This window comes from Nymphaea colorata, chromosome 4 (assembly GCF_008831285.2).
Source record: "Nymphaea colorata isolate Beijing-Zhang1983 chromosome 4, ASM883128v2, whole genome shotgun sequence".
In the NCBI taxonomy this organism is placed as follows: Eukaryota; Viridiplantae; Streptophyta; class Magnoliopsida; order Nymphaeales; family Nymphaeaceae; genus Nymphaea; species Nymphaea colorata.
Genome location: NC_045141.1, coordinates 25779457 through 25807426, shown reverse-complemented (window position 1 = coordinate 25807426; position 27970 = coordinate 25779457). Strand labels below are relative to the sequence as shown.

The window sequence follows — 27970 nt, the reverse complement described above, 5'->3', positions numbered from 1 at the left end:
TAGTGACGAAATTTTTTAACATTTTTAATTGTTAAAAAGGAGAAAAAACATACGAGGGGAAGAAAGAGAAGATGCGTTGGGACCCACAAAATGTGTCAAAGCGGCTTGCGGGACCCACATCTTCAAATGGTTTGGGAGGAGGAGGGACCGTCCGCCAACGCCCCCATGTTATTAGCAGCACGTGATTGTTTGGCGTCTGCTGGTCGATTCACAGCGACCTCATGTTTTTTCTCCCCACTTTCTTTTGTGGAACAAAAAAACCAAAGGCCCAGAGAACTTCAATTTATCAGCGCCATAAATTTGAAAGCTAGTGTTTGGATGACAGTGACAACCAAGCAAGAGCAAACGAAGGCACCTAAAGTTCGCGCCATAAAAGTAAGAATGAGAATTAAACCAACAAATCTTTACTCTACAGAACTATTGCTTCTATAGCTTTTTTCACACTTTTCAACCAGCAATTAACGTGCCTCAGGTTTTCCCAAGCGCAAAGATAGCTATTTTCACACTTGTGTTTCAAAACATGAATTGAAGATGTTAAAAGCATTCAGTGGTGGTGTTTGTCAAACATTTATAAAAAGTAATGTAGCATGAGCTCGTCTAAAATTCCCGAAGCCAGCGTTGGATTTCTATATTATAGGCAACTTGCAGGAGCATTTTAGTGGTTTTGTTTCACTAAATTCTCAATTATGCTTTGCTCAATACCACACTTGGACGGCATGTAGTACTGTTCTGCATTCCATCATATACCTGGTCCATTAATTTTGCCCAGTAGTTGAAAGTTGTATCGGGCTGGTTTGAATGAGAATCTATGGATCAAATCTTGCTCTTGAGAAAAAAAATTGAATGCACCAAATGAACGGAGTGTACCCACCGAAGAAGCGTTGGATCTAGAAGCGAAGGATTTTTGAGATCTTCTGTGTTTGTAAAGCCACGTTTTAACAAATCAGGACATCCTAACAAAACACAAGGAAAAAACAACTGCAATATTATAGAAAAGATCGTGACAATTAGAGCACCGATAACCTCTGAGGAAATATGTTGATACCAGGAATGTCGCTGGTGATGGTGTGAAGATGACGAGGTTCTCTGGCAATTTTCGTCGACCGACAACTTTACTACAAAGTGACAAGAAAGGACGGGGACAGACAAGGCCAGGTTTTGTCGTTAATCCCTACCTCCATTGGCCATTGCCCTCTCCCTAATTAAGGGGTGTTTGATGGCCTCAAACTGATAAGATATAAAATGTAAAAAAAATTCCAAAATTCAGCTACCATCATTTGAAATTTGGCTATGAATCTTGAATGTTTTGAAACTTTTGTTATGACATAATCGTTATCACCATTAAGATTTTTCATCAAAACATAAAACTAATCAATGGTTTGGTTATAAAGATAATTAAAGAAACAGCAACTATATACGCACAAATAAAACAGAAAAAGGCTCTCATACATGTGAACCATAATAGTCCAAAAAGAAATACAGTTTACACTTTACAGTAACATACTACAGCAAACTCAAAATCTTGGGAGATAATCTAGTGTGGCTTCTCCATGTTTCTCCTAAAAAATGGAAAACAAGTGACCAACATAGAGCCACAAAGTGGATTTTGAGTCACTTTCATGGCTTTTAGAGCTATTATTAAATAAGTGCAACCGCTTGACAAGTAGAAAATTTCTTTTTCGGTCTAAAGATCATCCAGTATTGAAATTTTACCAGATACGAAGGAAAGAGAGAAAGATTCCAATAATCCTCAATAACTTGATAGACAGAAAATGTTGAACAGATGAGGCAGAAATTTAGCCGCATGCTATTCTATGGCACAAAAATTGTGCAAAATGGTGATCACATATTAGGACGGCCTCCTGTGCTAGAGAGGCCACTCATTTTTTCTTTTGCAGTTACTGAGCATTATTGGAGGAAGACTCCACTTTGAAGAAGGTAAGACCGTAAGAGTACATAAAGTTCAACCACCTATAACTAAAACTGAGAAAAATATTAATTCAATAAAGTAAAATATTAATGCAATATAATGCAGGAGGAACAAAATTAAATTATTTAAAGTCACACTGCAGTGTTACAAAGCTATACTAATGCATAGATTGTAAAACATGCCATTTTAGAGGACAACCACTGTAACCGATATCCACAAATTTCACGTGGATTTTCTTCAAAAATTGTGGATCTCATAGAAGATTTGGTGGTAGTTCAAAGAATTAAAGAACAATAGAAATAACAGAAAAAATATTCTTGCAAAAATATAAAGGAGCAATTGGAACACTTTTTTTTAATATGAAATAAACAAAATGCAAAAGCTCAAAAAAAGAAAAATGAGTTTTGAAAAAATGTTGCATTTTTTAGAGATACTTAAATGATGCTATTGTGCTATAAATAGTAAACGACTTCCATAACAGCTAATATCATGCAAGTAATAGAAGTACATTTAAATTAAGGCAACAGTAATACGTGAAAACTGAATGCATTGAAAAAAGAAAAAGTTAAGAAACAAAAGTGCAAAAGAATTGGAGAAAAGGAGTAACACAGATTGCAGAAGGTGGATGTGTATCGCACAATTGCATTACAAATCCAAATATAATCAAAATATATAAACAACAAATAATAAATGTATATACATACACACACACACACACACATATATATACATATATTAAATAAATAAACAATTATATGTACACACACACACACGCACACACACACACACAAACAGATACACACAAGGCTTTTATAACAACATTTGACCACTTAAAATCCTTCAAATGATATCCATTGGTCAACATGATGTCTCACACCCACGGTTCTAATTTTTCCTGTAATTTGTATTGACTCCTCCAAATTGGCTACAATTGATCAAAATTTTGTGTTCTGAAGAATTTTCAGAATGTTTCCATCTTTCCCCTTCTTCGACACTCCGTGACTGTCTCATTGTTTGAGTATAATTTGAATGACCTTAGCAAGTATGAGATGTGTATTCAAGCATAAGATGATATCAGTATTACCCTTCATTATCTTAAAAGGCTTGGCATCATGAATGACTAATCTCCTCACCCGTGTTGACAACTCATACTTAATAAGATAATATACCAATTCACTATGTCATAATATTTAAGCAACAACTACTAACTTTAATTAAAGTGTAGAAAAGCAGGTTAAAATGTCATACAATTAACATGGTAGTCACGAAAACCAATAACATTAAACACCTAATATCTCTTCTTGTAAAGAGCATGACAAAATTAGTATCAGCATTCCATCAGCAAATATAAAATCAATAAAACAAGATAATAGACAAATGGCATCATTGACGAACAAATATCAATGGGTATCTAGCGAACAAAACACCTTTTAAGGGCATTTCATGGAAATGATTTAAAGTCAGTAATAGTGTTGAGGTTTTTAGGAATCTATATAATGGAACCGACATTTAAATGCAAGAAAAGCATGTTAAAACTTACAAAGCAAACCCTTTATTTGGTGCTCAGTGCCTTATCCATTCCATACACACTAAGATATGGCATTCTGGAACAGTAAAATAAAAATGAGCAAGTACCCATGGCTGAGAAAAAGGAAACCAGGACCAATGTTCTATAACTAGAGAGACCACAGTAGTGGCCCAGAAAACATGAAGACAAGGAATTCATGTTTCATTTGGCAAGCCAAGTTCATGAATACATGCTTCGTTTTAGCATCAAATGAAAACTTTATACCGCACAGAGGATGAAAATTAAAAAAAATAGAAGGCATCATATGAAGATTTACGTGAATGACTGGAAATGGTTGGTCTGAATAAAAAGTTACATGACAAGAATATTAATCTTAAGAAGGTTAACCCAAACTGGCTAGCAGGACTTGGATAAGTTTGTCCTCTCTCTGAAAGTAGAAGAATCTTGATAATGGCTGACCAGTGACCACTGGATGTAGGATAGCTACCAATTTTATACCTCTTCCTCGTCCAATAGTGTTTCCAGAAGAAGGATAAAATGAGATGTGCATATCAAGTGCAGCAAAAGAGAGGAACAAAATTATTTGCTCTCTTTTACTGCATTTGTTATCATGTGAGACATTACAACTATAGAATGAGCTGTTTAAGAGACCAAAGGTCAAAATGAATATAGAAGACACATTAGCAGGTCAAATGTGGCATATACAGTTCTGCGCCATAGAAGAAGCTCAACCTGTTATTTATTCAGCTTATATTTTCATGCATAATGCTCCCTTAAAAGGTTAATGCATATCAATGTCCACTATCCATATTTTGTCCCATGCACACTCTTATGTTGGAGTTTCATAACTAACAATTTCAGGTCTGAAAGAAGCACAATTAAGAATGCAATAAGGTGACTGCAGCAAGGCCCCTTCTACCAAAGCCCCTTTTACAATACGTTATTCAGGCCTAGCCCTCTCTGCAGTGATACTCCAACATATCAACTAGGCTTAAGCACTCTTCAAAACCTAACTTGTTCATCTAATTCCCAATCACATGCAATCAGTGCTAGCTAAATGAAAGTGACTACATTTAATTGATGCATTTGTTTAGTCACCTATATAGCTTTGACAAAAATTTTACACTCAGTTCTTACGACTGGAGACTTATTATGACACATCTAGACCATTGCATAAATGAAAGGAAATGCATCCTGTATACATAAATACATACATCAGTGTCCAGTGGAAGCAGTCTCCAACTTTCCATAGATTGGAGAGAGAGAGAGAGAGAGAGAGAGAGGGAGGGACAGAGAAAGGAAGTTTGCATTACCACAATAATGTCTTGCAGTAAGTACACAAGAAAAGTTAGAAAATGCTCTCTCAAGGTTTCTGTATCTGATTATGGTTTATGAGATACAATGTGCTTTATGTCTGTAATAAAAGCTAAACATTGCACAGAAATTCATGAGAAAGGAGGAGAAATGAAAGTTCAAGATTCTCATATGTGATTAATGATCATTAAGATCAATGAGGAAACACATAGGTTTCTCTTTAATGAAACCAGTCACTCGCACTGAAAATCAAGACAAATGTCGGAGATTGGTGTATCATGGTTCCAATATGTGATTACTAATCATTGTTACTAACAAAGAAAAACGTTTTTCTAGAGCATATCCTTCCCCTAAGTAGAATGTGTACAATCATGGCCAAGCTTGTCTATAGCTGAATGTTGAACTTTCCACAAGTTTTACTCCAAATTAATTCTCATATATGGCACAATCAAAACTAACGTAGTATCTATGTTTAACAAGGATTTGGACTGACCTTTCTTTCTCAAAGCAGACAGAAATGATTTGTCTGCTTTAGTACTTGTGTAAATCAATGATGGGTTTCCTTGGTATTTCACTACAATAAAGGCATTCCCAGAAATAACGAATGGGGCAGAACACATGTCAATAAGTATGAGTTAATGCATTAGGTGCACATATTTACAAGATCAGATGAATGTGGCACATGACTTTTGCCACATGAAAAATAGCACTACAATGTGTACCTAAAGTCGAAACCAATTACGTAACCCAAGGACTACAAATCTACAACTGACCCTTGATAGTTAACACAATCACTTCAAGATTACAAAATAATAAGCATTAGTGGGCTTTCTACATGTTCTTTCAGCTTTATCAAGTATAGTATGAAACCAACACACTGCCTGTATTCCCCCCTTTCACCCATTGCCATGGTTTAACAATTCGATGAAAATGTGCCAGCAAGCAAATTCTGCAGGGAGCAGTGGTAGAGCTATAAATTTTCCCATGGGAGGATTGAATAGCATTTTCAAAATTTATACAGATGTCGAACAATATTTTTCGAATTTTTTACCATGGCCAAATTAAAAAATTTAAAAGAGTAATGTTTGTTTGGGGGGAGGGGGGGTGGGGTGGGGGGTGTGGGCATGGTCCCTGCCAGCACCCTTGGCTACGGCCCTAGCAGGGACCACTTGGATTTAATGCAAAAGAAAGAAAACATTGACTTCCAGCTGCTGCTCATTGTAGTTTAGCTTCGGTATGGCTGAAAAGGCAGATCAGGGAGTCCACTAACCAAGTTTACCTTCGGAAAATCTGATGTTCAAACCATTTTGTAGTTTATACCTTTACTATGAAAAGGACACACAAGAATAAATTTTTGTAAATCCACGTTATGGAATCACAAGGTATGTACCTCAATTGAAAAGTGGCACATGTATCTTATGCATGGGTTAATTAATCAAATTCTGAAGGACAAAAGCTGAAAAGCACATTCGCAAGCAGCTTAATCCCATAAGAAACAATATGAATTGATTAATCATATTCTTGATTCAAAGAGAAACAAGTATATTGGACATATCCACATATCAAACTCAGTGAATATAATGACATTAGAGTCAGCAGCAAGTACCAAGATTAATTAGTAGAAAATAAGTTTAACTTGTGGAAATCATCTGTCCCATCCTCCCATACCTCCAACACTTGAAGCTTATGGACGCTTACATCAAAATATGCAATCATCCACCCAGTTCAAGTAAAAGTTCCGTATCCCAACATTAAAAGAAAAATAAAAAATTTTAATTTATGTGCACTGACTGGCTGGTACAAAGGATTACCTTCTCAGCTATGTCACCAAAGTGCAGGGTGCGGGTGCCGGTGCGGGTGACGGTGCACCACATCTCAAAAAATTTAGGTGCAGCGGTGCGGCGAGAATATTTATTATTATTATTATTATTATTATTATTATTATTAATTTATAATAATAATAATAATAATATAATATATATTAACAATGATAACCCTGCAATAAAATTTAATCGAGACAAGTTTAAGTCAACCTTTGCCACCGGAAAACCAAACCAGTGCTCTGCGATTAAAGAAGCATTGGATGATTTTCTTTTATGGGGATTAAAGCTAAGTTGGGTAGACACCGATTTTGTATGGACGTGAAATCAGTGGGTTTCATGAGAATGACTTTTTTTTTTGGTAAATACTAAAAAGTTGGAGGGCTTATAAGCAATAATTTTATAAACTTTAATAGCTAACCCTAACCCCATTCTTTTTCGTCATGGTCTTCTTCCCCCTTTCAAGTTTCAACAAGCGCCGCTTTCTCTCTCACTCTCTTTGCAGAATGGCAGATCTCGTGGGAGGGGGCACAGTCGTCGATGGGAGACCTGGCCGGGGAACGGAATAAGTCGGCAGCGGTCGGAACGCCGGTTGGGCTTGAGGATGCTGACCGTGTGCTTCGTGGTGGAGGCTGGAGCAGAGGAGGGAAATGGCACAGAGCAGAGAGGAGGAGGCAGGAGGAGAATCGGAAGCCGGTGGGGTGGAAGAAGCTGGAAATGAAGGTCTGGATTGACGATTCGTGGTGAATGATAGGATGTTGGAGCAGGCAGCAAGAAGAAGAAGGAAAGAGCCACAAAGAGCCACCTCGGTCGGGTGCTTTTGGGGTGCGAATCTAGGTCGCACCGCACCCGCATCGTGTCGACGCGGGTGCGGGGGCCCAAAAGACGCACCCTAGCGACTTAGCTTCTCAGCAGTTTTCCGGCTGTTCACTCTCACACTATCATTCTAGGTTTTCTATCTTTTGTTCTTTCTCTCCATGGAATCACCTTGAGGAATCTCTTAAATAAGACGTGATCTCCTATGCATGCCCCACACATGAGTTCACAGTGAAAAGAAAATATCAACCTCTGCCTCTCTCTCTCATGTGTCTATATATATATATATATATATATATATATATATATATATATATATATATGGCAGGTCTCAAACCACTAGGTCAGAGATAAAATCTTATTTTTTAAGATCTAATTTTACAGATATGATGTTAAGAACAAGTTGATGGAAAACATATTATATTTTTATAATATACAAAATTAACTAGTGAATCAAGCACAGTAATTGACAATACGTGAATTTGAAAGCTCATTACCTTTTTTGAAAGGAGTTGTATATCTTCATTAAAATTTGTACGATGAGGCTGTTCCTTAAATTTATAAAAATATAAAAGTGCCACTCTTTTGAATGTAACCAAACATATCTTCTTTTCTAAAAGATTTGTACATTTTCCTTAAGATTTATATGATTGGACTTTTTTTAAAATGTATAATAATATAAATGTCCCATATCTTATGAAGGTGAATTTTAGGTGTACGCCTCTTACAACAAATCTTCTTTTCTTTTCTTTTTCTTTTAATTAGTCAAAAATCATTTGTTCCATCCTCCCATACCTACAACACTTGAAGCTGGTGGATGCTTAGATCAATGGTCTCACTTGATCCGGTTTAGATGTTGGATTAGGTTTTTGAATCTAAAATTTAGATCAGAGGTCTAATCTGATCTGGTTTAATTGTTGCGTCAAGATGTTGAATAAAGGGTAGCATCAAAAGTCTACTCTGACTCTGTTTGGAAATTGAATTGGGTTTAGGACACTTAATATTATCAAGTCGAATTTAAGATATAGATCAGAGGTCTAATCTGACCCTGTTTAGATGTTGCAATTAGATGTTGAGTAAAGGGTTTGCATCAAAAGTATACTCTCATTCGGTTTGGAAAATGGACAGAGTTTAGAATATTTAATCCCATCATGTCGAATTTAGATTAGGGTTGAAGGCCAAGGACTTGGATCAATAGTCTGACTTGATCCGGTTTAGTTGTTGGATTAGGTTTTTGAATCTAAAATTTAGATCAGAGGTCTAATCTGATCCGGTTTAATTGTTGCATCAAGATGTTGAATAAAGGGTAACATCAAAAGTCTACTCTGATTCTGTTTGGAAATTAAATTGGGATTAGGACACTCAATATTATCATGTCGAATTTAAAATAAAGATCAGAGGTCTAATCTGATCCTGTTCAGATGCTGCAATTAGATGTTGAGTAAAGGGTTTGCATCAAAAGTATACTCTCATTCTGTTTGGAAAATGGACAGAGTTTAGAATATTTAATCCTATCATGTCGAATTTAGATTTGGGTTGAAGGCCAAGGACTTGGATCAAGGGTCTGACTTGATCCGGTTTAAATGTTGGATTAGGTTTTTGAATATAGAATTTATATCATATGACTAAGCTGAACCGGTTTGGTTGTAGAATCAAGATGTTGAATAAAGGGTAACATCAAAAGTCTACTCTGATTCTGTTTGGAAATTAAATTGGGATTAGGACACTCAATATTATCATGTCGAATTTAAAATAAAGATCAGAGGTCTAATCTGATCCTGTTCAGATGCTGCAATTAGATGTTGAGTAAAGGGTTTGCATCAAAAGTATATTCTCATTCGGTTTGGAAAATGGACTGAGTTTAAAATACTTAATCCTATCATGTCGAATTTAGATTTGGGTTGAAGGCTATGGACTTGAATCAAGGGTCTGACTTGATCCGATTTAGATGTTGGATTAGGTTTTTAAACTAGAATTTAGATCAGAGGTCTAATCTGATCTGGTTTACATGTTGCATCAAGATCTTGAATAAAGGGTAGCATCAAAAGTCGACTCTGATTCTGTTTGGAAATTGAATTGGGATTAGGACACTCAATATTATCATGTCGAATTTAAAATATAGATCAGAGGTCTAATCTGACCCAGTTCAGATGTTGCAATTAGATGTTGAGTAAGGGGTTTGCATGAAAAGTATACTATCATTCGGTTTGGAAAATGGACTGAGTTAAGAATACTTAATCCCATCATGTCTAATTTAGATTTGGGTTGAAGGCTAAGGACTCTTAGATCAATGGTCTCACTTGATCAGGTTTAGATGTTGGATTAGGTTTTTGAATCTAAAATTTAGATCAGAGGTCTAATCTGATCCGGTTTAAATGTTGCGTCAAGATGTTGAATAAAGGGTAGCATCAAAAGTCTACTCTGACTCTGTTTGGAAATTGAATTGGGTTTAGGACACTTAATATTATCAAGTCGAATTTAAGATATAGATCAGAGGTCTAATCTGATCCTGTTTAGATGTTGCAATTAGATGTTGAGTAAAGGGTTTGCATCAAAAGTATACTCTCATTCGGTTTGGAAAATGGACAGAGTTTAGAATATTTAATCCTATCATGTCGAATTTAGATTTGGGTTGAAGGCCAAGGACATGGATCAGGGGTCTGACTTGATCCGGTTTAAATGTTGGATAAAGTTTTTGAATTTAGAATTTATATCATATGTCTAATCTGAACCGGTTCAGTTGTAGAATCAAGATGTTGAATAAAGGGTAACATCAAAAGTCTACTCTGATTCTGTTTGGAAATTGAATTGGGATTAGGGCACTCAATATTATCATGTCGAATTTAAAATAAAGATCAGAGGTCTAATCTGATCCTGTTCAGATGTTGCAATTAGATGTTGAGTAAAGGGTTTGCATCAAAAGTATATTCTCATTCGGTTTGGAAAATGGACTGAGTTTAGAATACTTAGTCTTATCATGTCGAATTTATATTTGGGTTGAAGGCTAAGGACTTGGATCAAGGGTCTGACTTGATCCGATTTAGATGTTGGATTAAGTTTTTTAATCTAGAATTTAGATCAGAGGTCTAATCTGATCTGGTTTACATGTTGCATCAACATGTTGAATAAAGGGTAGCATCAAAAGTCGACTATGATTCTGTTTGGAAATTGAATTGGGATTAGGACACTCAATATTATCATGTCGAATTTAAAATATAGATCAGAGGTCTAATCTGACCCTGTTCAGATGTTGCAATTAGATGTTGAGTAAGGGGTTTGCATGAAAAGTATACTCTCATTCGGTTTGGAAAATGGACTGAGTTTAGAATACTTAATCCTATCATGTCGAATTTAGGTTTGGGTTGAAGGATAAGGACTCTTAGATCAATGGTCTGACTTGATCCGGTTTAGATGTTGGATTATGTTTTTGAATCTAAAATTTAGATCAGAGGTCTAATCTGATCCGGTTTAATTGTTGCATCAAGATGATGAATAAAGGGTAGCATCAAAAGTATACTCTGACTCTGTTTGGAAATTGAATGGGGTCTAGGACACTTAATATTATCAAGTCCAATTTAAGATATAGATCAGAGGTCTAATCTGATCATGTTCAGATGTTGCAATTAGATGTTGAGTAAAGGGTTTCCATCAAAAGTATATTCTCATTCGGTTTGGAAAATGGACTGAGTTTAGAATACTTAGTCTTATCATGTCGAATTTATATTTGGGTTGAAGGCTAAGGACTTGGATCAAGGGTCTGACTAGATCGTTGGATCAAGTTTTTCAATCTAGAATTTAGATCAAAGGTCTAACTTGATCTAGTTTACATGTTGCATCAACATGTTGAATAAAGGGTAGCATCAAAAGTCGACTCTGATTTTGTTTGGAAATTGAATTGGGATTAGGACAATCAATATTATCATGTCGAATTTAAAATATAGATCAGAGGTCTAATCTGATCCTGTTCGGATGTTGCAATTAGATGTTGAGTAAGGGGTTTGCATGAAAAGTATACTCTAATTCGGTTTGGAAAATGGACTGAGTTTAGAATACTTAATCCTATCATGTCGAATTTAGATTTGGGTTGAAGGCTAAGGACTCTTACATCAATGGTCTCACTTGATCCGGTTTAGATGTTGGATTAGGGTTTTGAATTTAAAATTTAGATCAGAGGTCTAATCTGATCCAGTTAATTGTTGCATCAAGATGTTGAATAAAGGGTAGCATCAAAAGTCGACTCTGATTCTGTTTGGAAATTGAATTGGGATTAGGACACTCAATATTATCATGTCGAATTTAAAATATAGATCAGAGGTCTAATCTGATCATGTTCAGATGTTGCAATTAGATGTTAAGGGGTTTGCATAAAAAGTATACTCTCATTCGGTTTGGAAAATGGACTGAGTTTAGAATACTTAATCCTATCATGTCGAATTTAGATTTGGGTTGAAGGCTATGGACTTGAATCAAGGGTCTGACTTGATCCGATTTAGATGTTGGATTAGGTTTTTAAACTAGAATTTAGATCAGAGGTCTAATCTGATCTGGTTTACATGTTGAATAAAGGGTAGCATCAAAAGTCGACTCTGATTCTGTTTGAAAATTGAATTGGGATTAGGACACTCAATATTATCATGTCGAATTTAAAATATAGATCAGAGGTCTAATCTGACCCAGTTCAGATGTTGCAATTAGATGTTGAGTAAGGGGTTTGCTTGAAAAGTATACTATCATTCGGTTTGGAAAATGGACTGAGTTAAGAATACTTAATCCCATCATGTCGAATTTAGATTTGGGTTGAAGGCTAAGGACTCTTAGATCAATGGTCTCACTTGATCCGGTTTAGATGTTGGATTAGGTTTTTGAATCTAAAATTTAGATCAGAGGTCTAATCTGATCCGGTTTAAATGTTGCGTCAAGATGTTGAATAAAGGGTAGCATCAAAAGTCTACTCTGACTCTGTTTGGAAATTGAATTGGGTTTAGGACACTTAATATTATCAAGTCGAATTTAAGATATAGATCAGAGGTCTAATCTGATCCTGTTTAGATGTTGCAATTAGATGTTGAGTAAAGGGTTTGCATCAAAAGTATACTCTCATTCGGTTTGGAAAATGGACAGAGTTTAGAATATTTAATCCTATCATGTCGAATTTAGATTTGGGTTGAAGGCCAAGGACATGGATCAGGGGTCTGACTTGATCCGGTTTAAATGTTGGATAAAGTTTTTGAATTTAGAATTTATATCATATGTCTAATCTGAACCGGTTTAGTTGTAGAATCAAGATGTTGAATAAAGGGTAACATCAAAAGTCTACTCTGATTCTGTTTGGAAATTGAATTGGGATTAGGGCACTCAATATTATCATGTTGAATTTAAAATAAACATCAGAGGTCTAATCTGATCCTGTTCAGATGTTGCAATTAGATGTTGAGTAAAGGGTTTGCATCAAAAGTATATTCTCATTCGGTTTGGAAAATGGACTGAGTTTAGAATACTTAGTCTTATCATGTCGAATTTATATTTGAGTTGAAGGCTAAGGACTTGGATCAAGGGTCTGACTTGATCCGATTTAGATGTTGGATTAGGTTTTTTAATCTAGAATTTAGATCAGAGGTCTAATCTGATCTGGTTTACATGTTGCATCAACATGTTGAATAAAGGGTAGCATCAAAAGTCGACTATGATTCTGTTTGGAAATTGAATTGGGATTAGGACACTCAATATTATCATGTCGAATTTAAAATATAGATCAGAGGTCTAATCTGACCCTGTTCAGATGTTGCAATTAGATGTTGAGTAAGGGGTTTGCATGAAAAGTATACTCTCATTCGGTTTGGAAAATGGACTGAGTTTAGAATACTTAATCCTATCATGTCGAATTTAGGTTTGGGTTGAAGGATAAGGACTCTTAGATCAATGGTCTGACTTGATCCTGTTTAGATGTTGGATTATGTTTTTGAATCTAAAATTTAGATCAGAGGTCTAATCTGATCCGGTTTAATTGTTGCATCAAGATGATGAATAAAGGGTAGCATCAAAAGTATACTCTGACTCTGTTTGGAAATTGAATGGGGTCTAGGACAATTAATATTATCAAGTCCATTTTAAGATATAGATCAGAGGTCTAATCTGATCCCGTTCAGATGTTGCAATTAGATGTTGAGTAAAGGGTTTCCATCAAAAGTATATTCTCATTCGGTTTGGAAAATGGACTGAGTTTAGAATACTTAGTCTTATCATGTCGAATTTATATTTGGGTTGAAGGCTAAGGACTTGGATCAAGGGTCTGACTTGATCCGATTTAGATGTTGGATCAGGTTTTTTAATCTAGAATTTAGATCAGAGGTCTAATTTGATCTGGTTTACATGTTGCATCAACATGTTGAATAAAGGGTAGCATCAAAAGGCGACTCTGATTCTGTTTGGAAATTGAATTGTGATTAGGACACTCAATATTATCATGTCGAATTTAAAATATAGATCAAAGGTCTAATCTGATCCTGTTCAGATGTTGCAATTAGATGTTGAGTAAGGGGTTTGCATGAAAAGTATACTCTAATTCGGTTTGGAAAATGAACTGAGTTTAGAATACTTAATCCTATCATGTCGAATTTAGGTTTGGGTTGAAGGATAAGGACTCTTAGATCAATGGTCTCACTTGATCCGGTTTAGATGTTGGATTAGGGTTTTGAATTTAAAATTTAGATCAGAGGTATAATCTGATCCGGTTAATTGTTGCATCAAGATGTTGAATAAAGGGTAGCATCAAAAGACGACTCTGATTCTGTTTGGAAATTGAATTGGGATTAGGACACTCAATATTATCATGTCGAATTTAAAATATAGATCAGAGGTCTAATCTGATCATGTTCAGATGTTGCAATTAGATGTTAAGGGGTTGGCATGAAAAGTACACTCTCATTCGGTTTGGAAAATGGACTGAGTTTAGAATACTTAATCCTATCATGTCGAATTTAGATTTGGGTTGAAGGCTATGGACTTGAATCAAGGGTCTGAGTTGATCCGATTTAGATGTTGGATTAGGTTTTTAAATTAGAATTTAGATCAGAGGTCTAATCTGATCCGGTTTACATGTTGCATCAAGAAGTTGAATAAAGGGTAGCATCAAAAGTCGACTCTGATTCTGTTTGGAAATTGAATTGGGATTAGGACACTCAATATTATCATGTCGAATTTAAAATATAGATCAGAGGTCTAATCTGACCCTGTTCAGATGTTGCAATTAGGTGTTGAGTAAGGGGTTGGAATGAAAAGATACTATCATTCGGTTTTGGAAAATGGACTGAGTTAAGAATACTTAATCCCATCATGTCGAATTTAGATTTGGGTTGAAGGCTAAGGACTCTTAGATCAATGGTCTGACTTGATCCGGTTTAGATGTTGGATTAGGTTTTTGAATCTAAAATTTAGATCAGAGGTCTAATCTGATCTGGTTTAATTGTTGCGTCAAGATGTTGAATAAAGGGTAGCATCAAAAGTCTACTCTGACTCTGTTTGGAAATTGAATTGGGTTTAGGACACTTAATATTATCAAGTCGAATTTAAGATATAGATCAGAGGTCTAATCTGATCATGTTTAGATGTTGAGTAAAGGGTTTGCATCAAAAGTATACTCTCATTCGGTTAGGAAAATGGACAGAGTTTAGAATATTTAATCCTATCATGTCGAATTTAGATTTGGGTTGAAGGCCAAGGACATGGATCAGGGGTCTGACTTGATCCGGTTTAAATGTTGGATAAAGTTTTTGAATTTTCAATTTATATCATATGTCTAATCTGAACTGGTTTAGTTGTAGAATCAAGATGTTGAATAAAGGGTAACATCAAAAGTCTACTCTGATTCTGTTTGGAAATTGAATTGGGATTAGGGCACTCAATATTATCATGTCGAATTTAAAATAAAGATCAGAGGTCTAATCTGATCCTGTTCAGATGTTGCAATTAGATGTTGAGTAAAGGGTTTGCATCAAAAGTATATTCTCATTCGGTTTGGAAAATGGACTGAGTTTAGAATACTTAGTCTTATCATGTCGAATTTATATTTGGGTTGAAGGCTAAGGACTTGGATCAAGGGTCTGACTTGATCCGATTTAGATGTTGGATTAGGTTTTTTAATCTAGAATTTAGATCAGAGGTCTAATCTGATCTGGTTTACATGTTGCATCAACATGTTGAATAAAGGGTAGCATCAAAAGTCGACTATGATTCTGTTTGGAAATTGAATTGGGATTAGGACACTCAATATTATCATGTCGAATTTAAAATATAGATCAGAGGTCTAATCTGACCCTGTTCAGATGTTGCAATTAGATGTTGAGTAAGGGGTTTGCATGAAAAGTATACTCTCATTCAGTTTGGAAAATGGACTGAGTTTAGAATACTTAATCCTATCATGTCGAATTTAGGTTTGGGTTGAAGGATAAGGACTCTTAGATCAATGGTCTGACTTGATCCGGTTTAGATGTTGGATTAGGTTTTTGAATCTAAAATTTAGATCAGAGGTCTAATCTGATCCAGTTTAATTGTTGCATCAAGATGATGAATAAAGCGTAGCATCAAAAGTATACTCTGACTCTGTTTGGAAATTGAATGGGGTTTAGGACACTTAATATTATCAAGTCCAATTTAAGATATAGATCAGAGGTCTAATCTGAACCCGTTCAGATGTTGCAATTAGATGTTGAGTAAAGGGTTTCCATCAAAAGTATATTCTCATTCGGTTTGGAAAATGGACTGAGTTTAGAATACTTAGTCTTATCATGTCGAATTTATATTTGGGTTGAAGGCTAAGGACTTGGATCAAGGGTCTGACTTGATCGTTGGATCAGGTTTTTTAATCTAGAATTTAGATCAGAGGTCTAATTTGATCTGGTTTACATGTTGCATCAACATGTTGAATAAAGGGTAGCATCAAAAGTCGACTCTGATTCTTTTTGGAAATTGAATTGGGATTAGGACACTCAATATTATCATGTCGAATTTAAAATATAGATCAGAGGTCTAATCTGATCCTGTTCAGATGTTGCAATTAGATGTTGAGTAAGGGGTTTGCATGAAAAGTATACTCTCATTCGGTTTGGAAAATGGACTGAGTTTAGAATACTTAATCCTATCATGTCGAATTTAGGTTTGGGTTGAAGGCTAAGGACTCTTAGATCAATGGTCTCACTTGATCCGGTTTAGATGTTGGATTAGGGTTTTGAATCTAAAATTTAGATCAGAGGAATAATCTGATCCGGTTAATTGTTGCATCAAGATGTTGAATAAAGGGTAGCATCAAAAGTCTACTCTGATTCGGTTTGGAAATGGAATTGGGTTTAGGACACTTAAGATTATCATGTCGAATTTAAAATATAGACCAGAGGTCTAATCTGATCCCGTTCGGATGTTGCAATTAGATGTTGAGTAAAGGGTTTGCATCAAAAGTATACACTCATTCTGTTTTGAAAATGGACAGAGTTTAGCATATTTAATCCTATCATGTCGAATTTAGATTTGGGTTGAAGGCCAAGGACTTGGATCAAGGGTCTGACTTGATCCGATTTAAATGTTGGATTAGGTTTTTGAATATAGAATTTATATCATATGACTAATCTGAACCGGTTTAGTTGTAGAATCAAGATGTTGAATAAAGGGTAACATCAAAAGTCTACTCTGATTCTGTTTGGAAATTGAATTGGGATTAGGACACTTAATATTATCAAGTCGAATTTAAGATATAGATCAGAGGTCTAATATGATGTTGTTCAGATGTTGCAATTAGATGTTGAGTAAAGGGTTTGCATCAAAAGTATACTGTCATTCGGTTTGGAAAATGGACAGAGTTTAGAATATTTAATCCTATCATGTCGAATTTAGATTTGGGTTGAAGGCCAAGGACATGGATCAAGGGTCTGACTTGATCCGGTTTAAATGTTGGATTAGGTTTTTGAATTTAGAATTTATATCATATGTCTAATCTGAACCGGTTTAGTTGTAGAATCAAGATGTTGAATAAAGGGTAACATCAAAAGTCTACTCTGATTCTGTTTGGAAATTGAATTGGGATTAGGACACTCAATATTATCATGTCGAATTTAAAATATAGATCAGAGGTCTAATCTGACCTTGTTCAGATGTTGCAATTAGAGGTTGAGTAAGGGGTTTGCATCAAAAGTACTCATTCGGTTTGGAAAATGGTCTGAGTTTAGAATACTTAATGCCATCATGTCGAATTTAGATTTGGATTGAAGGCTAAGGACTCTTAGATCAATGGTCTGACTTGATCCGGTTTAGATGTTGGATTAGGTTTTTGAATCTAAAATTTAGATCAGAGGTCTAATCTAATCTGGTTTACATGTTGCGTCAAGATGTTTAATAAAGGGTAGCATCAAAAGTCGACTCTGATTCTGTTTGGAAATTGAATTGGGATTAGGACACTCAATATTATCATGTTGAATTCAAAATATCGATCAGAGGTCAAATCTGATGTTGTTCAGATGTTGCAGTTACATGTTGAGTAAGGGGTTTGCATGAAAAGTATACTCTCATTCGGTTTGGAAAATGGACTGAGTTTAGAATACTTAATCCCATCATGTCGAATTTAGATTTGGGTTGAAGGCTAAGGACTCTTAGATCAATGGTCTCACTTGATCAAGTTTAGATGTTGGATTAGGTTTTTGAATCTAAAATTTAGATCAGAGGTCTAATCTGATCTGGTTTAATTGTTGCATCAAGATGTTGAATAAAGGGTAGCATCAAAAGTCTACTCGGATTCTTCTGTTTGGAAATTGAATTGTGTTTAGGACACTTAATATTATCATGTCGAATTTAAGATATAGATTAGAGGTTTAATATGATCCTGTTCAAAATTTGCAATTAGATGTTGAGTAAGGGGTTTGCATCAAAAGTATACACTCATTCGGTTTGGAAAATGGATTGAGTTTAGAATACTTAATCCTATCATGTCGAATTTAGATTTGGGTTGAAGGCTAAGGACTTAGATCAATAGTCAGACTTGATCCGGTTTAGTTGTTGGATTAGGTTTTTGAATCTAAAATTTAAATCAGAGGTCTAATCTGATCTGGTTTAATTGTTGCATCAAGATGTCGAATAAAGGGTAGCATCAAAAGTCTACTCTGATTCGGTTTGAAAATTGAATTGGGTTTAGGACACTTAATATTATCATGTCGAATTTAAGATATAGATCAGAGGTCTAATCTGATCCTGTTCAAAAGTTGCAATTAGATGTTGAGTAAGGGGTTTGCATCAAAAGTATACACTCATTCTGTTTGGAAAATGGATTGAGTTTAGAATACTTAATCCTATCAGGTCGAATTTAAATTTGGGTTGAAGGCTAAGGACATAGATCAATAGTCTGACTTGATCCGGTTTAGTTGTTGGATTATGTTTTTGAATCTAAAATTTAGATCAGAGGTCTAATCTGATCCGGTTTAATTGTTGCATCAAGATGTTGAATAAAGGGTAGCAGCAAAAGTCTACTCTGATTCTGTTTGGAAATGGAATTGGGTTTAGGACACTTAAGATTATCATGTCGAATTTAAAATATAGACAAGAGGTCTAATCTGATCTTGTTCAGATATTGCAATTAGATGTTGAGTAAAGGGTTTGCATCAAAAGTATACTCTCATTCTGTTTGTAAAATGGACAGAGTTTAGCATATTTAATCCTATCATGTCGAATTTAGATTTGGGTTGAAGGCCAAGGACTTGGATCAAGGGTCTGACTTGATCCGATTTAAATGTTGGATTAGGTTTTTGAATATAGAATTTATATCATATGACTAATCTGAACCGGTTTAGTTGTAGAATCAAGATGTTGAATAAAGGGTAACATCAAAAGTCTATTCTGATTCTGTTTGGAAATTGAATTGGGATTAGGTTGAATTGGGATTAGGACACTCAATATTATCATGTCGAATTTAAAATATAGATCAGAGGTCTAATCTGATCCTGTTCAGATGTAGCAATTAGATGTTCAGTAAAGGGTTTGCATCAAAAGTATATTCTCATTCGGTTTGGAAAATGGACTGAGTTTAGAATACTTAATCCTATCATGTCGAATTTATATTTGGGTTGAAGGCTAAGGACTTGAATCAAGGGTCTGACTTGATCCGATTTAGATGTTGGATTAGGTTTTTTAATCTAGAATTTAGTTCAGAGGTCTAATCTGATCTGGTTTACATGTTGCATCAACATGTTGAATAAAGGGTAGCATCAAAAGTCGACTCTGATTCTGTTTGGAAATTGAATTGGGATTAAGACACTCAATATTATCATGTCGAATTTAAAATATAGATCAGAGGTCTAATCTGACCCAGTTAAGATGTTGCAATTAGATGTTGAGTAAGGGGTTTGCATCAAAAATATACTCTCATTCAGTTTGGAAAATAGACTGAGTTTAGAATACTTAATCCTATCATGTCGAATTTAGATTTGGGTTGAAGGATAAGGACTCTTAGATCAATGGTCTCACTTGATCCGGTTTAGATGTTGGATTAGGTTTTTGAATCTAAAATTTAGATCAGAGGTCTAATCTGATCCGGTTTAATCGTTGCATCAAGATGATGAATAAAGGGTAGCATCAAAAGTCTACTCTGACTCTGTTTGGAAATTGAATTGGGTTTAGGACACTTAATATTATCATGTCGAATTTAAGATATAGATCATAGGTCTAATATGATCCTGTTCAGATGTTGAGTAAAGGGTTTGCATCAAAAGTATACTCTCATTCGGTTTGGAAAATGGACAGAGTTTAGAATATTTAATCCTATCATGTCGAATTTAGATTTGGGTTGAAGGCCAAGAACTTGGATCAATAGTGTGACTTGATCCGGTTTTGTTGTTGGATTATGTTTTTGAATCTAAAATTTAGATCAGAGGTCTAATCTGATCCGGTTTAATTGTTGCATCAAGATGTTGAATAAAGGGTAGCATCAAAAGTCTACTCTGATTCGGTTTGGAAATGGAATTGGGTTTAGGACACTTAAGATTATCACGTCGAATTTAAAATATAGACCAGAGGTCTAATCTGATCCTGTTCAGATGTTGCAATTAGATGTTGAGTAAAGGGTTTGCATCAAAAGTATACTCTCATTCTGTTTGGAAAATGGACAGAGTTTAGCATATTTAATCCTATCATGTCGAATTTAGATTTGGGTTGAAGGCCAAGGACTTGGATCAAGGGTCTGACTTGATCCGATTTAAATGTTGGATTAGGTTTTTGAATATAGAATTTATATCATATGACTAATCTGAACCGGTTTAGTTGTAGAATCAAGATGTTGAATGTTGGATTAGGTTTTTGAATATAGAATTTATATCATATGACTAATCTGAACGGGTTTAGTTGTAGAATCAAGATGTTGAATAAAGGGTAACATTTGGAAATTGAATTGGGATTAGGACACTCAATATTATCATGTCGAATTTAAAATATAGATCAGAGGTCTAATCTGATCCTGTTAAGATGTTGCAATTAGATGTTCAGTAAAGGGTTTGCATCAAAAGTATATTCTCATTCGGTTTGGAAAATGGACTGAGTTTAGAATACTTAATCCTATCATGTCGAATTTATATTTGGGTTGAAGGCTAAGGACTTGAATCAAGGGTCTGACTTGATCCGATTTAGATGTTGGATTAGGTTTTTTAATCTAGAATTTAGATCAGAGGTCTAATCTGATCTGGTTTACATGTTGCATCAACATGTTGAATAAAGGGTAGCATCAAAAGTCGACTCTGATTCTGTTTGGAAATTGAATTGGGATTAGGACACTCAATATTATCATGTCGAATTTAGAATATAGATCAGAGGTCTAATCTGACCCAGTTAAGATGTTGCAATTAGAAGTTGAGTAAGGGGTTTGCATCAAAAATATACTCTCATTCGGTTTGGAAAATAGACTGAGTTTAGAATACTTAATCCTATCATGTCGAATTTAGATTGGGGTTGAAGGATAAGGACTCTTAGATCAATGGTCTCACTTGATCCGGTTTAGATGTTGGATTAGGTTTTTGAATCTAAAATTTAGATCAGAGGTATAATCTGATCCGGTTTAATTGTTGCATCAAGATGATGAATAAAGGGTAGCACCAAAAGTCTACTCTGACTCTGTTTGGAAATTGAATTGGGTTTAGGACACTTAATATTATCATGTCGAATTTAAGATATAGATCATAGGTCTAATCTGATCCTGTTCAGATGTTGAGTAAAGGGTTTGCATCAAAAGTATACTCTCATTCGGTTTGGAAAATGGACAGAGTTTAGAATATTTAATCCTATCATGTCGAATTTAGATTTGGGTTGAATGCCAAGAACTTGGATCAATAGTCTGACTTGATCCGGTTTTGTTGTTGGATTATGTTTTGAATCTAAAATTTAGATCAGAGGTCTAATCTGATCCGGTTTAATTGTTGCATCAAGATGTTGAATAAAGGGTAGCATCAAAAGTCTACTCTGATTCGGTTTGGAAATTGAATTGGGTTTAGGACAATTAAGATTATCATGTCGATTTTTTATTGCGTTCAAGGGTAAGGACTTAGATCAAGTGTCTGACCTAATGCGACTTGGATGTTGGATTATGTTTTGGAATCTAGAGTTTAGATCAAAGGTCTAATCTGATCCGGTTTAGATGTTGCATCTGGATGGTGAACAAGTGGTCCACATCGAAAGTTTACTATGATTCGATTTGTAGATTGGGTTTAGGACACTTATTCTTAGCATGTTGAATTTTGATTTGCATTCAAGGGTGAGGACTTGGATCAAGGGTCTGACCTGATCCAGTTTGATTGTTGGATTATGTTTTAAATATGAAATTCAGATCAGAGGTCTAATCTGATCTGATTTAAATGTTGCATCTAGATGTTGAATAAAGGATTTGGAAATTGAATTGGTTTTAGGAAATCTAACATTATCATGTCGAATTTAGGTTTGGGTTCAATGCTAAGGACTTGGATCGAGGGTCTGACATGTTTTGGTTTGGATGTTGGATTAGGGTTTTCAATCTAGAATTTTGACAAAAGGTCTAATTTGATCTAGTTTAGATGTTACATCTAGATGTTGAAAAGGGGGTTTGCACTAAAAGTATACTTAATCTTATCATGTCTAATTTAGATTTGGGTTCAAGGCCAAGGAAGGGACTGACCTGATCCGTTTTACATGTTGGATTGGGTTTGTCAATTTAAAATTTAAATATAAATAAGTGGTCTAATTTGATCATGTTTGGATGTTGCATATGCATGTTGAATAGAGGTTTAATTCAACAGTATACTCATGTTCAGTTTGAAAATTGGATTGGGTTTAGGATACTTAATCTTGTCATGTCGAATTCAGATTTGGGTTCAAGGCTAAGGACATGGATCAAGGGACTGACCAGATCCGATTTTGATGTCGGATTAGGTTTTTTAAGCTAAAATTTAGATCAGATGTTTAATCTGATCCAATTTAGATGTTGCATTCGAATATTGAATAAGGGGTTTGCATCAAAACTTTACTGTGATTCGGTTTGAAAATTGGATTGGGTTTAGGACACCCAATCTGATCATGTCGAATATAAATTTGGGTTCAAGGCTAAGAGACTTGGATCAAGGCTTTGACCTAATCCAGTTCAAATGTTGGATAAGGTTGAACCAAGAATTTAGACCAGAGGCCTAAGCTGATATGGTTTAGATGTTGCATTTGGATGTAGAATAAGTGGTTTGCAACAAAAGTATACTCTAATTCAGTTTGGAAATTGGATTGGGTTTGGGATACTTAATCTTATCATGTCAAATTTAGAATTGGGTTCAAGGCTAAGGCTGGGATCAAGGGTCTAACATGATCCAGTTTAGATGTTGGATTAGGTTTTGGAATCTAGAATTTAGGTCAAAGTTCTAACCTGATCCAGTTTAGACAAGAGGTCTAAATAAATAAATGTATATATACACACAAAAACACACACACACATATACATGTACAAATATAATAAATAAATAAAGGGGAAGGAAGGATCGTGGAAGGAGGGAGGAGTGAAGGAGGCGGAGGCGGAGGCGGAAGAAGGGAAGAGGAAGAAGGGAGGAGGAAAGGGGAAGGAGGGAAGAAGGGAAGGAGGTGGAGGCGGAAGAAAGGAAGGAGGAAGAAGGGAAGGAGGGAGGAGGAAGAGGGGAGGAGGAAAGGGGAAGGAGGGAGGAGGAAGAGGAGGAGGAGGAACGGGGAAGGAGGAAGGAGGAAAGGGGAAGGAGGAAGGGGGAAGGAGGAACGGGGAAGGAGGAAGGAGGGAGGAGGAAAGGGGAAGGAAGGATCGTGGAAGGAGGGAGGATTGAAGGAGGCGGAGGCGGAAGAAGGGAGGAGGAAAGGGGAAGGAAGGATCGTGGAAGGAGGGAGGATTGAAGGAGGCGGAGGCGGAGGCGGAAGAAGGGAGGAGGAAAGGGGAAGGAGGAAGAGGGGAGGAGGAAAGGGGAAGGAGGGACGAGGAAGAGGGGAGGAGGAACGGGGAAGGAGGGACGAGGAAGAGGGGAGGAGGAACGGGGAAGGAGGAAGGAGGAAGGAGGAAAGGGGAAGGAGGAAGGAGAAAGGGGGACGGAGAAAGGGGAAGGAGGAACGGGAAAGGAGGAAGGAGAAAGGGGAAGGAGGGAGGTGGAAAGGGGAAGGAAGGATCGTGGAAGGAGGGAGGAGTGAAGAAGGCGGAGGCAGAAGAAGGGAATGAGGTGGAGGCGGAAGAAAGGAAGGCGGAAGAAGGGAAGGAGGTGGAGGCGGAAGAAAGGAAGGCGGAAGAAGGGAAGGAGGGAGGAGGAAGGAGGGAGGAGGAAGAAAGGGAAGGAGGCGGGGGAGAGGGAAGGAGGCGGACGAAGGGAAGGCGGCGCTTTCCCATTTCCACCGATTCTTCTTCTCTTGTCATCAAACGCAGAAATTTATTTCCAAAAAAATAATTCCAAATTAACAAACACAACATAGTTTTGGAAATGTAGAATTTTATTTCTCAAAAACCAATAACAAACACAACATAGTTTTGGAAATGTAGAATTTTATTTCTCAAAAACCAATTCCAGAAATATATTTCTGGAAACTTGTTTCCAGAAACATATTTCTGGCCATCAAACACTACCTTAACTAAAGTGCAGAAAAGTATATTAAAATGTCATACAATTATCATGGTAGTCATAAAACCAATAACATTAAACACCTAAAATCTCTTCTTGTAGAGAGCATGGCAAAACTAGCATCAGCATTCCATCAGCAAATATAAAATCAATAAAACAAGATAACAGACAAATAGTATCATTGATGAACGAATATCAATGGGAAGCTAGCAGACAAAACACCTTTTAAGGGCATTTCATGGAAATGATTTAAATTCAGCAATAGTGTTGAGGTTTCTGTGAATCTATATAATGGAACTGACATTTAAATGTAAGCAAAGCATGCCAAACTTACAAAGCAACCCCTTTATTTGGTGATCAGTGCCTTGTCCATTCCATACACCCTAAAATATGGCATTCTGGAACAATAAAATAAAAATTAGCAAGTACCCATGGCCGAGAAAAAGCAAATCAGAACTAGAGAGACCACAGTAGTGGCCCAGATTACACGAAGACAAGGAATTCATGTTTCATTTGGCAAGCCAAGTTAATGAATACATGCTTCGTTTTAGCATCAAATGCAAGCTTTATGCCGTACAGAGGATGTTGGCAAACTAAAAAAAACAAAAGGCATCAAAAAATGATTTTGTTGGAGTATGTTAAAGCAGAGGATTTCACCTGAATTGACAAAGCAGCAAAGAAAAAGAAAAGTAAATTTGGTAATACAAACAAATAGACATACATACAAAATGTAGGCCACGTTTGCTATGCACAATCTATAGGATCATGTTATTTTACATAAAAAATTGATGTTTTGAGGTTTATGTGGTCATGGAAATTTTGAACCATTGACCTTCCATATCTTAAAATATATACGCATGTATCATCATTGGGCGATTGTGGTGTTGGATCCTCCAACCCCGATCATGTGAAGAAAAAAAAATAAAACTGTTGAAAATGTTTTGTAAAAACATCAGTTTAAGCATTTTTGGTGTATGAGTGACTGAAATCTGCCTGCAATTTATGAAAATTTTGTACACTAATGTGGAACTACATTCATCATATGATTCCTTTTCTATGAATGAGTACTTGAATCATGTTTTGCTTCAAAAATATTTATGAAAATTTGATATATGAGAGAGGGAGAGAGAAATCGTTCAACTCCATTTGCAGTGTTGCTGAAATGAGCAAGCATGTGGCATTTAATATCATATTTTTTCGTGGAAGGAAGCTATCAAGCTCTACGTCTGTATACTTTGTTAACTGTAAACTACCTACCTCATAACCGTTGTCATAATGGTTGCTGCTTAAGGACATAACTTCCAAACTTGTCTTCATTACCACTTGAAAGTTGAAACAAACATATTCTGCATACATCGTAAGAGAAATAAACTCAATCAGATGGTGTGGAGAAAAGGAAAAAAATCATAACACAACTACCTTATACCCACGAGTCTCGGAAGTAAAGCAAACTTATTCCCCAATTTTAGCTTATGAAAAAGAGAACAAATAACAGTCATGCCCAAACACAACTTGAACTTCAACTGCAACGACCCACAGATTCGTGGATCAATAACTTAAAACACTTTCCCTAGCCGATTTTCTCTCTTTCTCTAAGAAGTAAAAAGCTAACTCCGTATCACATAGCAAATATGTTAGGCCATCTTGATGGCCTTTTTCAAGAAAAAAAAAATTCACTGTTTGATGAACAAGGAAAAACCTACCGTGGATAAATTTTTAACTGTCGCTTATATAGCCCAACAACATATAACATCAATGAAACATTGTAAAACAGTATACCAACATCTTGAGTCTCAAAAACATAATACCGTAACAACATAAAGAGTGTAAAAACTAGCTAATGCATCTTCGATCTGTCAGTAGAAAAATCTGACTAATGGTAGCAGTAGTCTTCCCAGAAATCAAGAACCCAGAAACTCCAACTGATCAAGAAACCCAAACGAACGGAATGGCCAAAAACCCTCCCAAGTACAAAATTAATACACTAAAGTCAAACCCATACTGAATTCGCGCATCACAATAACATAGAACCCTTCCACCGTGACTCTAGGGCAGAGAGAGGGAGGTGTAGAAAGAGAAAGATAGAGAGCTACCGGTCTCCGATTATCTCCTGCTCAAGTAATTGATCTTTAGGTACACAAAAACGATGGTCTGAGCCCTAGTGAAATGCCGGTGTTTCCGCCAGAAAACAAAGACACGTGGGGGACGAGGGGAAGGCTCTACCGGATGCGATCTACGAAGCGAGCTCCAGATGAGACGCGACTACGGTCTCCTTGTTCATCAACGAACTTGATTCGTTGAGGAAGAAGCCACTGTTGAGGAGCCACTGCCGAGGAAGAACCCGCTGCCGTAGAGGCAAGAAAAACAACCACAGCAAGAGGAAGAACGCCCAACGAGAGAGAGAGACAGACAGACAGAGAGGCACGGGATGAAGCAACGGGCAAAAACTTTTCGCAGAACGACAAATGTTGGGGAAGATAGAGAAAATCACCTGGGATTCAAGCTCCGCCTCATCGACTCCTCTTCCCACGCCCTCTCCGCTCCAGAAGTTCTACATCAAGAAACGAAGGTCTTTTGCCGCTTCATCGACTCCTCTTCTCCCGCCCTCTCTGCTCCAGAAGTTCTACATCAAGAAACGAAGGTCTTTTGCGGCTTTGCCCCCTCATCGACCCCTCTACTCCCGCCCTCTCTGTTCGAGAAGATCTACATCAAGAAACGAAGATTGTGAGTCGGTCTTTTGCCGCCTCATCTACTCCTCTTCTCCCGCCCTCTCTGCTCGAGAAGTTTTACATCAAGAAACGGAAATTGTCAGTCGGTCGTTTCCCGCCGCCCGCTATTTATTCATAAATTTTCGTCGGGGGTTTGCCTTTTAATGCAAGTACGGGTTAGGTTCCTCTTAGACTTAGTCCAAAAATCCGACCCGGTCCAAAACTCCGCTAAAGAAACCGTCTAGTAGTAGATAACGCAAAAAAATGGCGGGAGTTTCGACATAAAACACCTAAAATACCCTCGAAGGAGAAGTTAACTCCTCTTCCTCGCGCAAAACAATTTCTGAAATTCGATTTCCATGATCTTCCGCTCCTCTTTCTCGATGCAGTGTTCTGTTCCCCGCCATTGTTTCCGTTTGGGCTTATGGCCTAGTCGCGATTGATTGAAGCATCTGAGGATTTCTCTAAATCCCGAACTTATGTCTTCATGCCTGTATGTGTTCGCTCATGTTCGATCTCTAAGGGCCACACTAGTTTAGGATTTGATTTTCTTATTCTAACCGTGTCCGTTTTGCGATCTTTTTTGCTTCAGGTGGGATCCGATTTGCATGATTGGTATACCAATTCCGTAAAATTTCGTTTAACAATTGTATGTGACGGATGGTTTCCATGAGATTGGGTTCTGATTTTGGGTATTTCTTCTTTCTCCATGAAATTAAATATGGTGAAATTAAAAGGATGAATATGTTTCTTCT

At 36.3% G+C, this 27970-nt stretch overlaps 1 long non-coding RNA gene across 3 annotated transcripts; it reads right to left on the bottom strand.

Moving 5' to 3' along the window:
- Window positions 1-22: 22 nt before the first annotated feature.
- LOC116253446 (uncharacterized) lies at window positions 23-27295 on the bottom strand. 3 transcript variants are annotated; one of them, XR_007573125.1, is made up of 5 exons: window positions 26999-27295; window positions 25765-25853; window positions 24842-24905; window positions 3471-3534; window positions 23-355 (listed from the first exon to the last, which is right to left on the bottom strand). It is a non-coding gene; the product is annotated as an uncharacterized LOC116253446 (long non-coding RNA). The 3 variants fall into 3 exon arrangements; XR_007573124.1 differs by lacking the exon at window positions 23-355 and adding an exon at window positions 1431-1983; XR_004172437.2 differs by lacking the exons at window positions 23-355; window positions 3471-3534 and adding an exon at window positions 1431-1983.
- Window positions 27296-27970: the final 675 nt, after the last annotated feature.